The sequence below is a fragment of the Gorilla gorilla genome, chromosome X (assembly GCF_029281585.2).
Source record: "Gorilla gorilla gorilla isolate KB3781 chromosome X, NHGRI_mGorGor1-v2.1_pri, whole genome shotgun sequence".
NCBI classification, from domain to species: domain Eukaryota; kingdom Metazoa; phylum Chordata; class Mammalia; order Primates; family Hominidae; genus Gorilla; species Gorilla gorilla.
In genome coordinates this window covers 85,827,303-85,844,773 of record NC_073247.2, presented here as the reverse complement: position 1 = coordinate 85,844,773, position 17,471 = coordinate 85,827,303, and the positions used below count along the sequence as shown (strand labels likewise).

General features: G+C 39.9%; 1 pseudogene; it reads right to left on the bottom strand.

The window, feature by feature from the left end:
* Positions 1-7,144: 7,144 nt before the first annotated feature.
* LOC101138374 (E3 ubiquitin-protein ligase UHRF2-like) lies at positions 7,145-12,494 on the bottom strand (annotated as a pseudogene).
* Between the last annotated feature and the right edge of the window lie 4,977 nt (positions 12,495-17,471).

Genomic DNA, 17,471 nt, shown 5'->3' with positions numbered 1-17,471 from the left:
ATGTATAGTTTAATATATATCCCTAACATTTACCCTAAGGATTATGTTGTCTATCTCTTTTCTCTCCTTAGTCATTTTTTCCCCTAATTGATCTGTCATGAACTGAGAGTGATGTATTAAGGTCTCCAATTATTAACATATTCTATCTATATTATTGACTCTTATTAGGTTTTACTTTATCAAGGTGGTTGCTGTTTTTGATGCATAGACATTCATAAGTTATATACCTTGATTGTTAATTGTGGCTTATAGCATTTAAGATTGATATTTGTTATGATTAATGCCTTTGGGCTTGAATTCTACTTTGTCTGATATCAGGTAACTATTACTACTTTCATTTTGCTTCAATTTGTCTACTGTTTTCTTGTTGATTACTGTATTTTTAGCCTTCTAAAACACTTCTTTCACGTATGTTTCTTGCATATAATATATGATTGGATCTTATTTTATAAGTCAAGTTGTAGAGCTTTGTATTTTAGAAAGGTAAGCCTATTTACATTTATTGATATGACTTGTAGATTTAGATACAAATCTGTTATTTTATACTATGACTAATTTGATGTATTTGCTATGTTTGTCTCTATGAAAGCTGTAGCCTGTGTTTTTAAATATATATGTTTTCATATTTGGAAGGTTTTTCTTTTTGTCCTAATGATTAATTTTATATTTATGCCTTTCTTAATGGCTTAGTACTCTGTTTTCTCATTTAAACTTTAGGAATTTTGTCTGTTTCTTTTTTTAAACTTTTAATGCTGATTCATTGCCTCTAATACAAAGAGCTTTTTCTACTTTCTTCTTTTTCCCATCTTAGTGCATTATTTCCACTTTGCCACAATATATAAGATCTGTACATTAGTTTTATCACTGTTTATGCCTTGGTTTTATTCTTTTATATATATATATATACACACATGCACAGATATTATATAAAATATATATATACACACACACAAAATATTGAAATAGTCTCCATAGTATATGAAATATATCTTTTGAACTTTATTGAGATATAATTGACAAATGAAATTGTGTAAATTTAAGGTTTCAATTTGATGATTAGATATATGTATATGTTGTGAGATGATTTCTGCACCCAAGTTAGTTACCATTCTGTCACCTCACTCAGTTAACATATTTTTGTGTGTGTGGTATGAACATTTAAGGACTACTTTCTTAGCACATTTCAAGGGTACAGTACAATATTGTTAAGTATAGTCACCATACTGTACATTTGATCTCCAGAATTTATTCATCTTATAACTAAAAGTGTGTGCCCTTTGACCGACATCTCCCAATTTCCCCCACACCCAGCCCGTAGTAATCACCGTTCTACACTGTTTCTCTGAGTTCCATTATTTTAGATTCCAAATATAAGTGAGATCATACCGTATTTGTCTTTCCCTGTCTGACATCTCTCACCTTGCATAATGCCCTCGAGACTTATCCATGTTGTCACAAATGGCAGGATTTCATTCTTGTTTATGGCTGATTAATATCCCATTTTGTATATATAGCCAAAACATGGAAACAATCTAAATGTCTGTTGACAGATGAATGGATAAGTAATTGTAACAATTACTGTCAACAGACACAGGTTGTTTCCTTGTCTTGGCTATTGTGAATAATGCTGCAATAAACATGGGAATGCAGATATCCCTTTGAGCTACTGATTTTGTCCAATAAATATATATCCAGAAGTGGGATTGCTGGATAATATGGTAGTTCTATTTTCATTTTTTTTAGGAAGCTCCGTACTGTTTTCCTTAATGGTTGTGCCAGTTTATGTTCCGATCAACCATGCACAAGAATTCCATTTTATTCAGATTTTGCCAAAAATAGTTATATCTTGTCTTTTTAATAAAAACCATCCTGACAGGTGTGAGGCAATAGCTCATTATGGTTTTGATTTGCATTTTCCTGATGAATAGGGTTGTTGAGCACCTTTTCATATACCTGTTGGCCATTTGTATGTCTTCCTTAGAAAATGTCTATTGAGGTAATATGACCATTTAAAAATCAGATTATTGATTTTTTTTTTTGCCATTGAGTTGTAGGAGTTACTTATGTTATAAGCATATTAACCCCTTATTAGATATAAGGTTTGAAAATATCCTCTTCTATTCTGTCAGTAGTCTTTTCATTTTTTTGAATGTTTCCCTTGCTGTGCAGAATCTTTTAGAGTTTGATGTATTCTCATTTATTTGTGTTCTTGTTGCTTGTGCTTTTGGTGTCATATCCAAAAAATTATTGCCAAAATTAATGCCATGAAGGTTCCCCCTTGTTTGATTCCAGTAGTTTCATAGTTTTAAGTCTTATGTTTAAGCCTTTAATCCATTCCAAGTTAATTTTTGTGAGGAGTGTATAATAGGGATCCCGTTTTATTTTATTTTTGCATGTGTATATCCAGCTGTCCTTAAACCATTTATTGAAGAGACTGTCCTTTTCTAATTGTGTATTCCTGGAAACTTAAACTTAACTCAGATATTAGTTGATATGGTTAGTCTATTTCTGGGCTTTCAGTTCTGTTGCATTGGTGTAGGTATCTGTTTTTATGCCTGTGCTACATTGTTTGGATTTCTATAGCTTTGCAAAATAGTTTAAAATCAGTAAGTGCAATGCCTCCACCTTTGCTGTTCTTTCTCAATATGCATTAGCTATTTGGGATCTTTATAATTCCATATACATTTTAGGATTGTTTTTTCTATTTCTGTAAAAAATGTCACTCAGATTTTGATAGAGATTGCATTTAATCTGCAGGCTGCTTTGGGTAGTATGGACATTTTAACAATATTAATTTTTCTGATCCATGATCATGGGATATGTTTCCATTTATTTGTGACTTCTTCCATTTCTTTCATTGATGAATGTTTTATGCTTTTCATTATGCAAATTGTTTGCCTTCTTGATTAAATTTATTCCTAGCCTTTTAATATTGATTTTGATGCTATTTTAAGTGGGATTGTTTTATTTATTTTTCTGATAGTTTGTTGTTAGTGTATAGGCAATTCTAATTTTTGAATGTTGATTTTGTATCCTGTATCTGTATTAAATTTGTTGTTAATTCTGACAGTTTTTGGTGGAGTCTTATAGTGTTTTTATATATAAGACCTGACATCTTCAAACAGAGCAATTTTACTTTCCTTTCCTATTTGGCTATATTTTTTCTAATTGATACATAATAGTTGTAGTATTTGGGAGGTACATGTGATATTTTGATACATGCAAAAGTGTGTGATGATTAAATCAGGGTGATTGGTATATCCATGGCCTCAAATATTTATCTTTTTTTTTTACAGTTGAGAATATTCTAATTCTTCTTTTCTACCTATTTTGAACTATACAATAAATTGTTAACTAGAGTCACCCTACTGTACTATTGAATGCTGTATCTTATTTCTTCTATTTAATTGTATTTTTGTACTTATTAGCCAACCTTTCTTCACTGCTCCTTCCACCTATGCTTGCCTGACTCTGGAAGCCATCAGTCAACTCTCTACCTCCATGAGATCCTTTTTTTTTTTTTAGCTCCTACATATGAATGAGAACATATGCTATTTGTCTTTCTGTGCCTAGCTTATTTCACTCAATATAATGACCTCTTATTCCAAGTTGCTGAAAATAATAATTTTATTCTTTTAGAGGGATGAATAATATTTCACTGTATATGTACCACATTTTCTTTATCCATTCATCCATTGATGAATACATAAGTTGATTCCATACATTGGCTATTGTGAGTAGTGCCACAATAAACATGGAAGTACAAATAGTTATTTGATATACTGATTTCCTTTCCTTTGGATAAATACCCAGTACTTGGATTGCTGTATCATATGGTAGTTTTACTTTTAGTTTTTTTGAGAAGTCTGCATATTGTTTTCCATAATGGCTGTACTATTTACGCTCCTACCAACAGTGTATAAGAGTTCCCTTTACTCATCATCCTTGCCAGCATTGCTAATTTTTGTCTTTCTGATAATAGCTATTTTTTTTTTTTTGGGACTGAGTTTCACTCTTGTTATCCAGACTGGAGTGCAATGGTGCAATCTCGGCTCACCACAACCTCCACCTCCCAGGTTCAAGCAATTCTCCTGCCTCAGCCTTCCAAGTAGCTGGGATTACAGGCATACACCACCACGCCTGGCTAATTTTTTTTAGTTTTAGTAGAGACGGGGTTTCTCCATGTTGGTCAGGCTGGTCTTGAAGTCCCGACCTCAGGTGATCTGCCCACCTCGGCCTCCCAAAGTGCTGAGATTACAGACGTGAGCCACTGCTCCCAGCCTTTATAATAGCTGTTCTAATTAAGGTGAGATGATGTCTTATTATGCTTTTAATTTGCATGTTCCTGATGATTATTGATGTTGAGCATTTTTTTCATATACCTGTTGGCCATTTGTATGTCTTCTTTCAAGAAATGTCAAAATCCTTTGCCCACTTCTTAATGGGATTATTTGTTTTTGTTTTGTTTTGTTTTGTTTTTTGTTTGCTGTTGAGTTATTTAGGTTCCTTGTATGTTTTGAATGTTAGCCCCTTGTCAGATGAATAGTTTGCAAATATTTTCTCCCATTCAACAGGTTGTCTATTCACTCTGTTGATTGTTTCCTTTGCTGTGCTGAAGCTTTTTAGTTTAATATAGTCCCATTTGTCTATTTTTATTTTTGTTACCTGTGCTTTTGAGGTCTTAGTAATAAAATCTTTGCCTAGACAAATATCTGAAGTGTTTCTTCTAGGTTTTCTTCTAGTATTTCTATAGTTTGGGGTCTTTCATTTAAGTCTTTAATTCATTTTGAGTTGATTTTTGTATATGATGAGAGAGAGGAGTTTAGTTTCATTCTTTTCTGTGGATATTTAGTTTCTTCAGCATCATTTATTGAAGAGAGTGTTATTTACCCAATGTATGTTCTTGACACCTTTGACAAAAATCAGTTGGCTGTAAATATATGAGTTTACTTCTGGGTTCTCTTTTTTGTTTCATTGGTATTTGTGTTTGTTTTTATACCAATACCATGCTGTTTTGGTTAGTATAGCCTTGTAATATATTGTAAGTCCAGTAGCATGATGCCTCCAGCTTTGTTCTTTTAATTCAGGATCGCTTTGGCCATTTGAGATCTTTTTTGGTTTCATACAAATTTTAGAATTCTTTTTCTCTATTTCTGTGAAAAAATGTCACTGGTATTTTGATAGGGATTGCATTGAATCTATAATTACTTTTTGATTCATGAGCATAGGATATCTTTCCATTTGTATCCTGTTTAATTTCTTTTACCAGTGTTTTTTAGTTTGTCTTGTAGAGGTCGTTCATCTTCTTGGTTAAATTTATTCCTAAGTATTTTTTTTCATCTATTGCAAGTCGTTTTCTTGATTTTTTTTTCAACTAGATTGTTATTGGTGTGTCAAAATGCTACTGACTTATGTAGGTTGATTTTGTATCTAGAAATGTTACTATACTTATTATCACATCTAAGAGTTTTTGGTGGAGTCTTTAAATTTGTGTAAATATAAGATCATGTACTCTGCAAAGATAGACAATTTGACTTCCTCTTTTCCAATTTGTATGACTTTTATTTATTTCTCTTGCCTGATTACTTTGGCTAGGACTTCCAGCACTATGTTGAATAGGAGTGCTGAAAGTGCGCATCCTTATCTAATTCCAGTTTATAGAAAAAAGACTTTCAGCTTTTCCCCATTTGGTATAATGATAGCTGTGGACTTGTCATATATGCCTTTATTATGTTGAGGTATGTTTCTTCCATGCCTAGTTTGCTGCATGTTTTTATCATGAAGGGATGTAGAATATTATCAAATGCTTTTTCTGTTTCTATTTAGATGATCATGTGTTTTTGTCTGTAATTCTATTGATGCGAATATCATGTTTATTGATTTGCATATCTCAAACCAATCTTTCTTCCAATGAATGAATTCTATTTGATCATAATGAATTAACTTTTTGCCATGCTGTTGGATTTGGTTTGCAAGCATTTTGCTAAGTATTTCTATGTTTATATTCATCCAGGGATATTGGCCTGTAGTTTTCTTTTTTTCATTGTGTCTTTGCCAGATTTTGGTTTCAGGGTAATGCTGCCCTTCAGAGAATTAGTTAGGGAAGAGTCCTTCCTATTCTGTATTTTGGAATAGTTTCAGTAGAATTGGTACCAGCTCTTCTCTGTATGTCTGGTGGAATTTGGCTGTGAGTCCATCTGGTTCAGGGCTTTTTTTGGTTAGTAGGTTTTTTAAATTACTGATTCAATTTGAGAACTTGATATTGGTCTGTTCAGGATTTCAATTTCTTCCTGATTCAGTCTTGGGAGATTTTGTGTCTTCAGGAATTTATTTATTTCCTCTAGGTTTTCTAGGTTGTGTGCATAGAGGTGTTCATAGTTTCTGAGTATCTTTTATATTTCTGTGGGGTAGGTTATAATTCCAGCCTTGTCATTTCTGATTGTGCTTATTTGAATCTTCTCTCTTTTTCCTTTGTTAGTCTAGCTAATGGTGTTTATCCTTTTAAAGAGGAAACTTTTGGTTTTGTTGATCTTTTGTATGAATTTTTGGGTCTCAATTTCCTTCAATTCTGCTCTGATTTTAGTTATTTCTTTTCTTCTGCTAGCTTTGGAGGTAGTTTGTTCTTGTTTTTTTAGTTCCTCTGGAAACTAGAGGTTAGTTTATCAAAACTAGAGTTTCAGTTTAGCTAAAGTTTTGATGTTAGATAGTTGATTTGAGATTTTTTTTAGTTTCTCTATAGGTTACTGGGGTACAGATGGTATTTGGTTACATGTGTAAATTCTTTAATGGTGCTTTGTGAGATTTTGGTGCACTCATCTCCCAAGCAGTATACAACACACTCTATCTGTAGTCTTTTATCCCTTGCCCCTCTCCCACCCTTCCCCCCAAGTCCCCAAAGTCCATTGTATCATTCTTATACCTTTGCATCAGATTGATTTTTTTATGAGGTATTTATCTCTTCCTTCATTTTTCTGGACTGCTTTAGAAGTTTCTTTGTGTTGATTTTCAACTTTGTCTTAGATCTCATTGAGCTTCTTTGCAATCCATACTTTGAATTCTTTATCTGTCATTTCTGAGTGTCCATTTTGGTAGGGACCATTGCTGAAGAGCTAGTGAAGTTCTTTGGTTGCATCACTACATTCAGATTTTTGATGGTGCCAGCATTTTTTTTCTGCTCATAAAATATTTACTAAGGTATACTTTAGGGAATATAGTAAGTATACAATTTAGGATCACAATATAAAGCAATTTCAAATCCTCTCAGAGGTCAAAACTCTGCAGATGTAAAACCGCTGTGGAGACATTAAAAGCAGTTCGACTAGTACAGAAGTGGATTTTCATGAACATTTACAACTAGAGCATATGAATACCTTTCAAGTGCAAAAACATACCACATTACACTAATGCAGCAATAATACATTCATTATTGTTCTCATTAGCCATTAGTAGTCAACTTGCATAAAACACCAGAAAAAAGCACAGTGGAGTTCACAAAGTGGTCAAAAAAATGAACCTGTCCTTGCAACACACACATTGTAATGGAAGAAGAGATGTTAAAAGAGTATATGCACACTATAGAAGCTGTGTTCATTCCAAGGATCTCAAGTGTCATTTCCTTTTCTGTAAAATCAAATTACATGAACCAGGCACAATTAATATCTGGGAGGCAGTGTGTAGCTAAAATTTCATTTAACTGGTTATTCAATGATTTTTTAAATCTCCATGAATCTTTTCTGCCCTGAGGTAGTTGCAAAATAAATCATAACTTGGATATCATCTAGAGCTGGGGCTTTGACTTTTTACTCATTAAAACTAGTTGTTACAGGAACTACCTTTAGATATTTAAAAGACAGTTGAGAAATGGGCCTCTTACTACACACAAAGATGATGGCTATGTGGGAAAGAGAATTAGCTGCTTCAGAACATGAGAGATACTGTACACCATTCCACCATCCCCACCCATTTTAGATTCTTTATTGTCCAAAAACCCACCATGAACAACACAGTGAAAGCAGACAGATCATCATCCTTTGCTGTAGCCAGGGAAGAAAAGGTCTAGTAGAGTCTGCAGAATCTCATGGGGAATTATGACATAATTCTGGCCAAGATCATGCCAGCAAGCAGGGCAGGAGAAAACCTGTGCCTTAAAGGAGCACTGTTGGCAATTTTTACAGACATTGTGGAAGCACTCAGTTGTCACAGGCTGGTAAACTAGCTTCTGGCAGCAAACACACATAAAAGATTGTTCCAATTTTTTCAGAAAATTTGGTCCTTCCACAGGATATGCAAGCACTTCATCCCACAGCTTCTGGTTTTGACAGTCTTCTCTGATGAGATGTTGCTGTTGAGGAGTTAGTTGAAAAGCCTCAATTGCTCCTGCTGAATCTGATGCTTTGTATACTTTGGAGGCACTTAGACATTTGAAATCGGCCTTTTTGTGGTTCCACTGGCCTGCTTCTTTGACTGTCCTTTAGTCTTCTTCCTTTCTTTATCTGAAGGGTAACCTGCTGGATACTGTAAATGTAGACATAATCTCCTTGACCATTCTATTCCTTCAGAGGTCCAAGGAGCAGGTTCAACATCATCTCCTCTTAAAAGATAGCGCCAAATCAAGAGTCCATGGCTTGATGAAATCTCTGGCCAGTATTTCACTACCTTATAAATGCCATCATATCTGTTGCCTTCTTCAGGAGCATATTTGCTGATCTTCCTCCCTTTAAAACTGCATATCACTCTGACTGGCTTACCAGCTCTCCAATTCCAAGACTCTGCTCCAATTTTATCACCCAATGTAGCATCACAGTTTAGGGCCAATGCCCTGTTTGTGTTTGTTAATGTTTGATCAGCTGAAGGTGTGTCAATTCTTTTATTACCAGCAAGCTTTTTACCACCACTTCCAGTGTACAAGAACTCATCACCTCGGTCAACTTTATCCACAAATCCACCAACCAAGACAAGAGAATAAACTCCATCATTACTTCAACCATGAAGTCCACCAACATGGGGTCTGTGAACACCTACTTCACTCACCTGAACTCTAAATCTCCAAGTTGATCCAACAGGAATAGGTCCATAATGATTAGAAGAGACAATAGTGCATTCTGTCATATGACCAACACAAGCCATTCTCCTGCACCAGTCTCTCTGGCTTTCAGTACTAGCGGATGGCATCTTTGCTTTCTTTTCACTCATCTCGAGTCTTTCACCAGCCTTTACAACTTAACTGGAATCAGTTTTACAGGAAGAACAATACCAGTATTCCTCTTCTGGGACTTTATCCAAAGGTGTATTCAAGCAGTAAATATGATAAGCCGCATTACATTCATCACATAGAAGCTGCATGTTGGGTTCATGTTCCCCATCATATACATGAAAGAAGCAAGAAAGGCATTTCTTATCTGGGTCTCCACCACACAGGTCACATTCAGAGTTATTTCTCCTTAAAAACTTTACATCTGCAAACAAAAGAGGATAGGCTCCAGGTTTCTCAGTCTTGAAGATTTCATCTACAGATATTATTTTGCACTCATTTAATGCCCCTTCAGAACCCCCCCACACCCAGGAAAATTTTCACACGAAGTTCATTTTTGGTCCTGGAGATTGCCTTCAATGTGGTAATTTCTGCATCAAACAGAATCCTCTTTGTCTAGGACTTTCTACATTATAATTAACCATTACCACATCACCAACATTTAGTTCCTTTCATTTCAAAATGGTTCTAGCTCATGGTCTAAGGTTCTTGCCATTCATTTCTAGAGTACCACTTTCTGGGTATTCATCATACTGGATATGGTAAATAACGTCTTCATCGGCAGCGACAGAGTCTGAATTAGATGTAGAGAGTACGTTGTCCAATTTATTTATGTTCTCTTTGATTTATGATTTATATTTCCATTAGTCCTTTTACAAGAACTGCCATTCTTCAGTGGAGTTTTGCCACGTGACTGTCCATCAGAAGCTCTAGCAACACTACGTATGTGTGCTTGAAACCAAGCACCAAGGCCAACATCTCTGGCATCTACCAATTCATTTACCTTATATAGTCCGAAGCTAGGATCAATAAGATGGACACGAGCTGATGTAGGTGGCTGACTGGAAGGTCCCACCCTTGGAGCTTTCTTTGCTTTAGGTGGACTATCAGAACAGGGTTTAGCCTCAATCTGTGTAGATGTTCCAGGAAGATGATTAGGGTCTGGGCAAACTAGCAGCTGAATTATATCATTCAGTCCAACATCCTAGTCAAATAAGGCATATCCATTTTCAAACTGCTTGCCCCGGTAGAAGAGGTGCTGGCACTCGGGCCGCACGTCGAACAGCACCCACATCTGCTCCGCAGCTCCTCAATCGTGGCTTTGTGAGACACGTCCTCTGTGGTGCACGTCTTGGAGCCGTGATGGGAACCTGGATCCACATCTTGGCATTGGGAGAGGAGCCGGTCCCATTTGTCTCCCGCTGCGCTCGAGGCGCCGCGCCCCGCCCGGTCCACGCCGCTTCCCCTGCGGCTACGGCCCTCCGCGGCAGGCGGGCGAGCGCACGCACTGTACCGACCCGGACTGACGCCGGGCCCGACAGGCGGTGGCAACTCTCATCCCGCTTGCCAGGCCGCCGAGCTGAGAGATAACCGGAACCGCTCCGAGTCGCTGCTGCAGCCACCGCCTCAAAAATAGGAAGAGGCCATGCTTGTGCCTTGCGGAGTGTTTACTTATAGAGCTGAATCTCCCTCATGGAGGTCAGGGTGCCAACCAGATCTCTGGTGCCAGCAATTTTACACTGGTTCTTTCTCACCCAGAGACGCTTGAACCTCTAATTTTTATAATTATTTTTTGTTCAGGTAGGATTTTTTTTCTTTTTTACCCTCTGATATTTTTTATTCTTTTCCTTTCTCTTTTTCCCCCTCCCTAGGGGGTGTGACTGTAGAAAATGCTGGGTAAGGTCTTTTGGCTTTTCTTCTATAGCCTTATGCACTCTGCCATCAGGTTCTATATTGGGCTGTACAGTTTAACCTACAAGCCAGAACATGCTGCTTACGGGCAAGAGCCAGCTGTGGTCAACATGGATGAGTATATACTTCATCCTTATTTACTGAAAGAATTTCTCTGTTCCCTCAGGCAATGGGCTGATTCATGGAGTGCTCAGTGGTCTAAGTTCTCTGCTCAGCCCCAGGGGGATGGGGGCCAATATAGGTGGGGCTTGACTGGGCAGGTCTGCCCAAAGTTCTCCTAATGGCAGGCAGAAGCACCAGTACTGAGGGAGAATCTAGTGGGTGGCCAACAAGCACTTAGAGCTGTGCCTGGGTGTGGAGCTGGGAAACCTCAGACCTAAGTTCTCTGGATGAGGATGGATGCTGACCGAAATTCTTAATCCAGAAGTGTGGGTACTTCAGATTCCTGGAGATCTGCCTCAGGGTGGAGCAGAGAGGCCTCCGCTCCACCAAGATCTCTGCACAGCAGGGGTGGAGTGACTCAGGCTGCTGAACCAGGCAAGCAGATACTTTTGAATGCCTGCAGATGTGCCTGGGTGTGAAGCAGAGAGGGCCTCCCTGCACATGGATCTCTGCACAGAAAGAGTGGGGCAACTCAGGCTACCAATCTGGACAAGAAGATCCTTGAATGCCTAGAGATATACCTTGGCGTGGAGCAGAGGGGGGCATCCCTGCACCAGGATCTCTGCACAGAAAGTATGGAGTGGGTCAGGTTGCTGATCCAGGTGAGCAGGTGCTCTGAATGCCTAGAGATCTACTTGTGTGTGTAATGGAGAGAGTCTTACTTCACCATGATTTATGCCCAGGAAGAATAGGGTGGCTCAGGCTGCTGAACCAGGTGAACATGTGCTCCAAATGCCTGGAGATCTGCCTGGGCATGAATTGGAGAGAGCCCCCCATACTATGATCTCTGCATAGGAAGTGTGGAGCAACTCAGGCTGCTAGTCGAAGTGAGCAGGTGCTCCAAATGCCTGGAGATCTGCCTATGTGTGGAGCTTAGAGGATTCCACTGTGCCACAATCTATGCACAAGAAGAGTGTGGCAGCTGAAGCTACTGATCCAGACAAGGAGATTCTCCAAATACTTGGAGATCTACCTGTGTATGGAGCTTAGAGGGCCCTACTGCACCATGATCTATGTCTATGTCCATGAAGGGTGGGACAGCTCAGGCTGCTGCTCCAAATACCTGGATTTCTTCCTGAGGGTGGGGCAGAGAGGGTCCTGTTGTACCGTAATCTCAGAGGAGTAGGCTGGGGCACCCAGCAGTAACACATGCAGACCAGTTCCAGGTTGCCAACCTGGGCCTAGCTGCAAGTCTTGTTGCCCAGGAGAAACCACAGCTGTAGCTGCTCTCCTCCTCTCCTAAGGCTGCTACAGGGGAGAGCACCATTCCAGTGCCTACTGCTGAGGCACTTTCCTCAGTTCTGGCTTTGGAGGCCTGTACCCCACTCCAGAGCAGGTGTTCCAATCTCTGGCCCGAGACTAAAAGGCCTGCATGACCATGCAGCTGCATCACCAAAGAATGGATGACTTTGTATGTACCCAGATTAAAAATGGCATCCTGTTCTTAGTACAGGGTCTAAGAAAATGTCGGCAGCTTTTCCTGGTGTCTTTCCCTCACAATATTTCCAAGCCTGTCTCCAAGTTAGCACCAGGGCTTGGGAGAAACAGTATGCTCAGTAGGCCTGGGTTGCTCAGGTCCCCAGTGGAAAGGCGAGTCACAGAGGGCAGTTCTCTTCCTCTTTCACATACTCGGGCTTCACTCACTTTTATCAGCTGGACACCATCATGGAGGCTGTTTGCCCATGTTCTCCTCTCTTGGATCTTGTGTGTCCTTCACGATTCTAGTAGTTTCCTATTTTCCTTCTTGAATTAAAGCTCACAGGGTTTATCTTTATGCACTATTTTGCTATTTCCAAGTGGCTAAATTATGCTAAAAGCCTCTAATCTGCCATCTTGGAAAAAAAAAATCTGTGATTTCTTTTAAAGGCCCCTTGATTCCTCTAAACCATGGTTTCCTTGTCAGCATGATGGAGTCAATATCATTAGCTCTGCCTACCTCTTTTCGGTGACCAAATAATGTAAGGAACATACAAGTCCCAGTTTGAGGTATTCTTAGAACAGTAAAGTTCTGGTTAGCCCTTCTGAATGTTTGTCAATTGTGTTTATTTTTTCAAAAAGCCTACTTTTAGTTTCATTACTTTTTTGTTTTAGTATCAATTTAATTTATTTCTGCTCTGATCTTTATCATGTCTTCTACTAATTTTGAGTTTAGTTTATTCTTGCTTTTCTAGTTCTTTAGGTGCATTGTTAGGTTTTTTCTTTGAAATCTCTTCACTCTTTTGATGTAGGCATTTATTGCTCTAAACTTCCCTTTTAGTACTACTGCTTTTGCTGTATTCCATAGATTTTACTATGTTGTGTTTCCATTTTCATTTGTTTCAAGAGAATGCTAACTTTGACGTTTCTTTGTTTATTTACCCACTGGATGAACTGTCCATTACTGAGATTGGGCTGTTAATGTCTCCTATTATTATTTTGTTGTATTTCTCCCTTTAAATTTATTGTTTGTTTTATATAATTGGGTGCTCCAGTGTTAGCTGTATATGTATTTACAATTCATATGTCCTCTTGTTGAATTGATTTATTTATCATTTAACCTTCTCCGTTTCTATTTATAGTTTTTGACTTGAAGTCTCTTTTATCTAAGTACAGCTACTCATGTTCCTTTTTGGTTTCCATATGCATGGAATATCTGTTTCCATCGCTTCATTTTCAGTCTTTATGTGTCTTTTTAGGCGAAGTGAGTTTCCTATAAGCAGCATATCATTGAGTCTTGTTTCTCTAGCTGTTTGGCCACTCTGTCTTTTATTGGAGAATTTAGTCCATTTACATTCAAAGTTATTTTTGATATGTAAAGTCCTACTAATACTAGCTTGTTCCTTGTTTTCTGGTTGTATTGTAACTCTCTCTTTCTTACTGTTTCCCTTTCAGGAAAAGTTATTTTACCTGACGGTATGTTTTAATTTTTTCCTTTTTATTTTTTAGTGTATCTATAGCAAGTTTCTGCTTTGTGGTTACCATAGTACTTAAAAAATGTCTTATGGATGTAGCAAGTTATTTTAAACAGATGAGAACTTAATTTTAATTACAGACAAAAGAACAGAAAGAAGCAAACAAAGGAAAACTAAAAACAACTCTGTACTCTAACTTCATCCTTATCACATTTTGGCTTTTTATTGTCTCAATCTACATCTAGTATTTACATTTTCCAGTGAATTTTTTGTCCTTGAGTGTTTTCTTTTGCATGTTACCATTCTTTTCTTTTCTTTTTAAAATTGTATGTTAAGTTCTGGGATACATGTGCAGAACATGCAGGTTTGTTATGTAGGGATCATGGTGGTTTGCTGCACCCATCAACCCGTCATCTACATTACGTATTTCTCTTAATGCTATCCCACCCCCTAGCTCCACACCCCCTGACAGGCCGCAGTGTGTGATGTTCCCCTCCCTGTGTCCATGTGTTCTCATTGTTCAACTCCCATTTATGAATGAGAACATGCAGTGTTCGGTTTTCTGTTCCTGTGTTGGTTTGCCAAGAATGATGGTTTCCAGCTTCATCCATGTCCGTGCAAAGTACATGAACTCATCCTTTTTTATGGCTGCATAGTATTCCATGGTGTATATGTGCCACATTTTCTGTATCCAGTCTATCGTTGATGGGCATTTGAATTACTTACTGGTTTATCTTTGAGTTTGTTGAGTTTCCTTAGATGTGCTGTTTTGAATTGTTCATCTAAAAGCTCACACGGAGGGGTGGAGCCAAGGTGGCCGAATAGGAACAGCTCCCAGTGTGAGCGACACAGAAGATGGGTGATTTCTGCATTTCCAACTGAGATACTGGGTTCATCTCACTGGGGAGTGCCAGACAGTGGGTGCAGGACAGTGGGCCAAAGCATGCGTGAGCCAAAGCAGGGCGAGTCATCGCCTCACCCGGAAAACACAAGGGGTCAGGGAATTCCCTTTCCTAGTCAAAGAAAGTGGTGACAGATGGCACTGGAAAATCGGGTCACTCCCACCCTAATACTGCGCTTTTCCAACAGGCTTAACAAATGGCACACCAGGAGATTATATCCCACACCTGGCTTGGAGGGTCCTATGCCCATGGAGCCTCGCTCATTGCTAGCACAGCAGTCTGAGATCAAACTGCAAGGTGGCAGCGAGGCTGGGGGAGGGGTGCCTGCCATTGCCGAGGCTTGAGTAGGTAAACAAATGGCCAGGAAGCTCAAGCTGGGTGGAGCCCACCACAGCTCAAGAGGCCTGCCTGCCTCTGTAGGCTCCACCTCTGGGGGCAGGGCACAGACAAACAAAAGGCAGCAGTAACCTCTGCAGACTTAAATGTCCCTGTCTGACAGCTTTGAAGGGAGTAGTGGTTCTCCCAGCATGCAGCTTGAGATCTGAGATTGGGCAGACTGCCTCCTCAAGTGGGTCCCTGATGCCCGAGTAGCCTAACTGGGAGGCACCCCCCAGTAGGGGTGGACTGACACCTCACACGGCCGGGTACTCCTCTGAGACAAAACTTCCAGAGGAATGATCAGGCAGCAGCATTTGCAGTTCACCAATATCTGCTGTTCTGCAGCCACCACTGCTGATACCCAGGCAAACAGGGTCTGGAGTGGACCTCCAGCAAACTCCAACAGACCTGCAGCTGAGGGTCCTGACTGTTAGAAGGAAAACTAACAAACAGAAAGGACATCCACACCAAAAACACATCTGTACATCACCATCATAAAAGACCAAAGGTAGATAAAACCACAAAGATGGGGAAAAAACAGAGCAGAAAAACCGGAAACTCTGAAAATCAGAGTGCCTCTCCTCCTCCAAAGGAACGCAGCTCCTCACCAGCAATGGAACAAAGCTGGACGGAGAATGACTTTGATGAGTTGAGAGAAGAAGGCTTCAGAAGATCAAACTACTCCAAGCTAAAGGAGGAAGTTTGAACCAATGGCAAAGAAGTTAAAAACCTTGAAAAAAAATTAGATGAATGGATAACTAGAATAACCAATGCAGAGAAGTCCTTAAAGGACCTGATGGAGCTGAAAGCCATGGCACGAGAACTACGTGACGAATGCACAAGCCTCAGTAGCCGATGCAATCAACTGGAAGAAAGGGTATCAGCAATGGAAGATGAAATGAATGAAATGAAGCGAGAAGTTTAGAGAAAAAAGACTAAAAAGAAATGAACAAAGCCTCCAAGAAATATGGGACTATGTGAAAAGACCAAATCTACGTCTGATTGGTGTACCTGAAAGTGACGGGGAAAATGGAACCAAGTTGGAAAACACTCTGCAGGATATTATCCAGGAGAACTTCCCCAGTCTAGTAAGGCAGGCCAACATTCAAATTCAGGAAATACAGAGAACGCCACGAAGATACTCCTCGAGAAGAGCAACTCCAAGACACATAATTGTCAGATTCACCAAAGTTGAAATGAAGGAAAAAATGTTAAGGGCAGCCAGAGAGAAAGGTCGGGTTACCCACAAAGGGAAGCCCATCAGACTAACAGATGATCTGTTGGCAGAAACTCTACAAGCCAGAAGAGAGTGGGGGCCAATATTCAACATTCTTTTATTTATTTATTTATTTATTTATTTATTATAGTATTTATTGATCATTCTTGGGTGTCTCTCGGAGAGGGGAATTTGGCAGGGTCATAGGACAATAGTGGAGGGAAGGTCAGCAGATAAACATATGAACAAGGGTCTCTGGTTTTCCTAGGCAGAGGACCCTGCGGCCTTCCGGCCTTCCGCTGTGTTTGTGTCCCTGGGTACTTGAGATTAGGGAGTGGTGATGACTCTTAACGAGCATGCTGCCTTCAAGCATCTGTTTAACAAAGCACATCTTGCACCGCCCTTAATCCATTTAACCCTGAGTGGACACAGCACATGTTTCAGAGAGCATGGGGTTGGGGGTAAGGTTATAGATTAACAGCACCCCAAGGCAGAAGAATTTTTCTTAGTACAGAACAAAATGGAGTCTCCCATGTCTACTTCTTTCCACACAGACACAGTAACAATCCGATCTCTCTTTCTTTTCCCCACATTTCCCCCTTTTCTATTCGACAAAACCGCCATCGTCATCATGGCCCATTCTCAATGAGCTGTTGGGTACACCTCCCAGACAGGGTGGCGGCCGGGCAGAGGGGCTCCTCAATTCCCAGATGGGGCGGCCGGGCAGAGGCGCCCCCCACCTCCCAGATGGGGTGGCTGGCGGGGCGGGGGCTGCCCTCCACCTCCCTCCCGGATGGGGCAGCTGGCCGGGTGGGGGCTGGCCCCCACCTCCCTCCTGGACGGGGCGGCTGGCCGGGCAGGGGCTGCCCCCCACCTCCCTCCCAGATGGGGCAGCTGGCCGGGCGGGGGCTGCCCCCCACCTCCCTCCCAGATGGGGCGGCTGGCCGGGGGGGTGCTGGCCCCCACCTCCCTCCCGGACG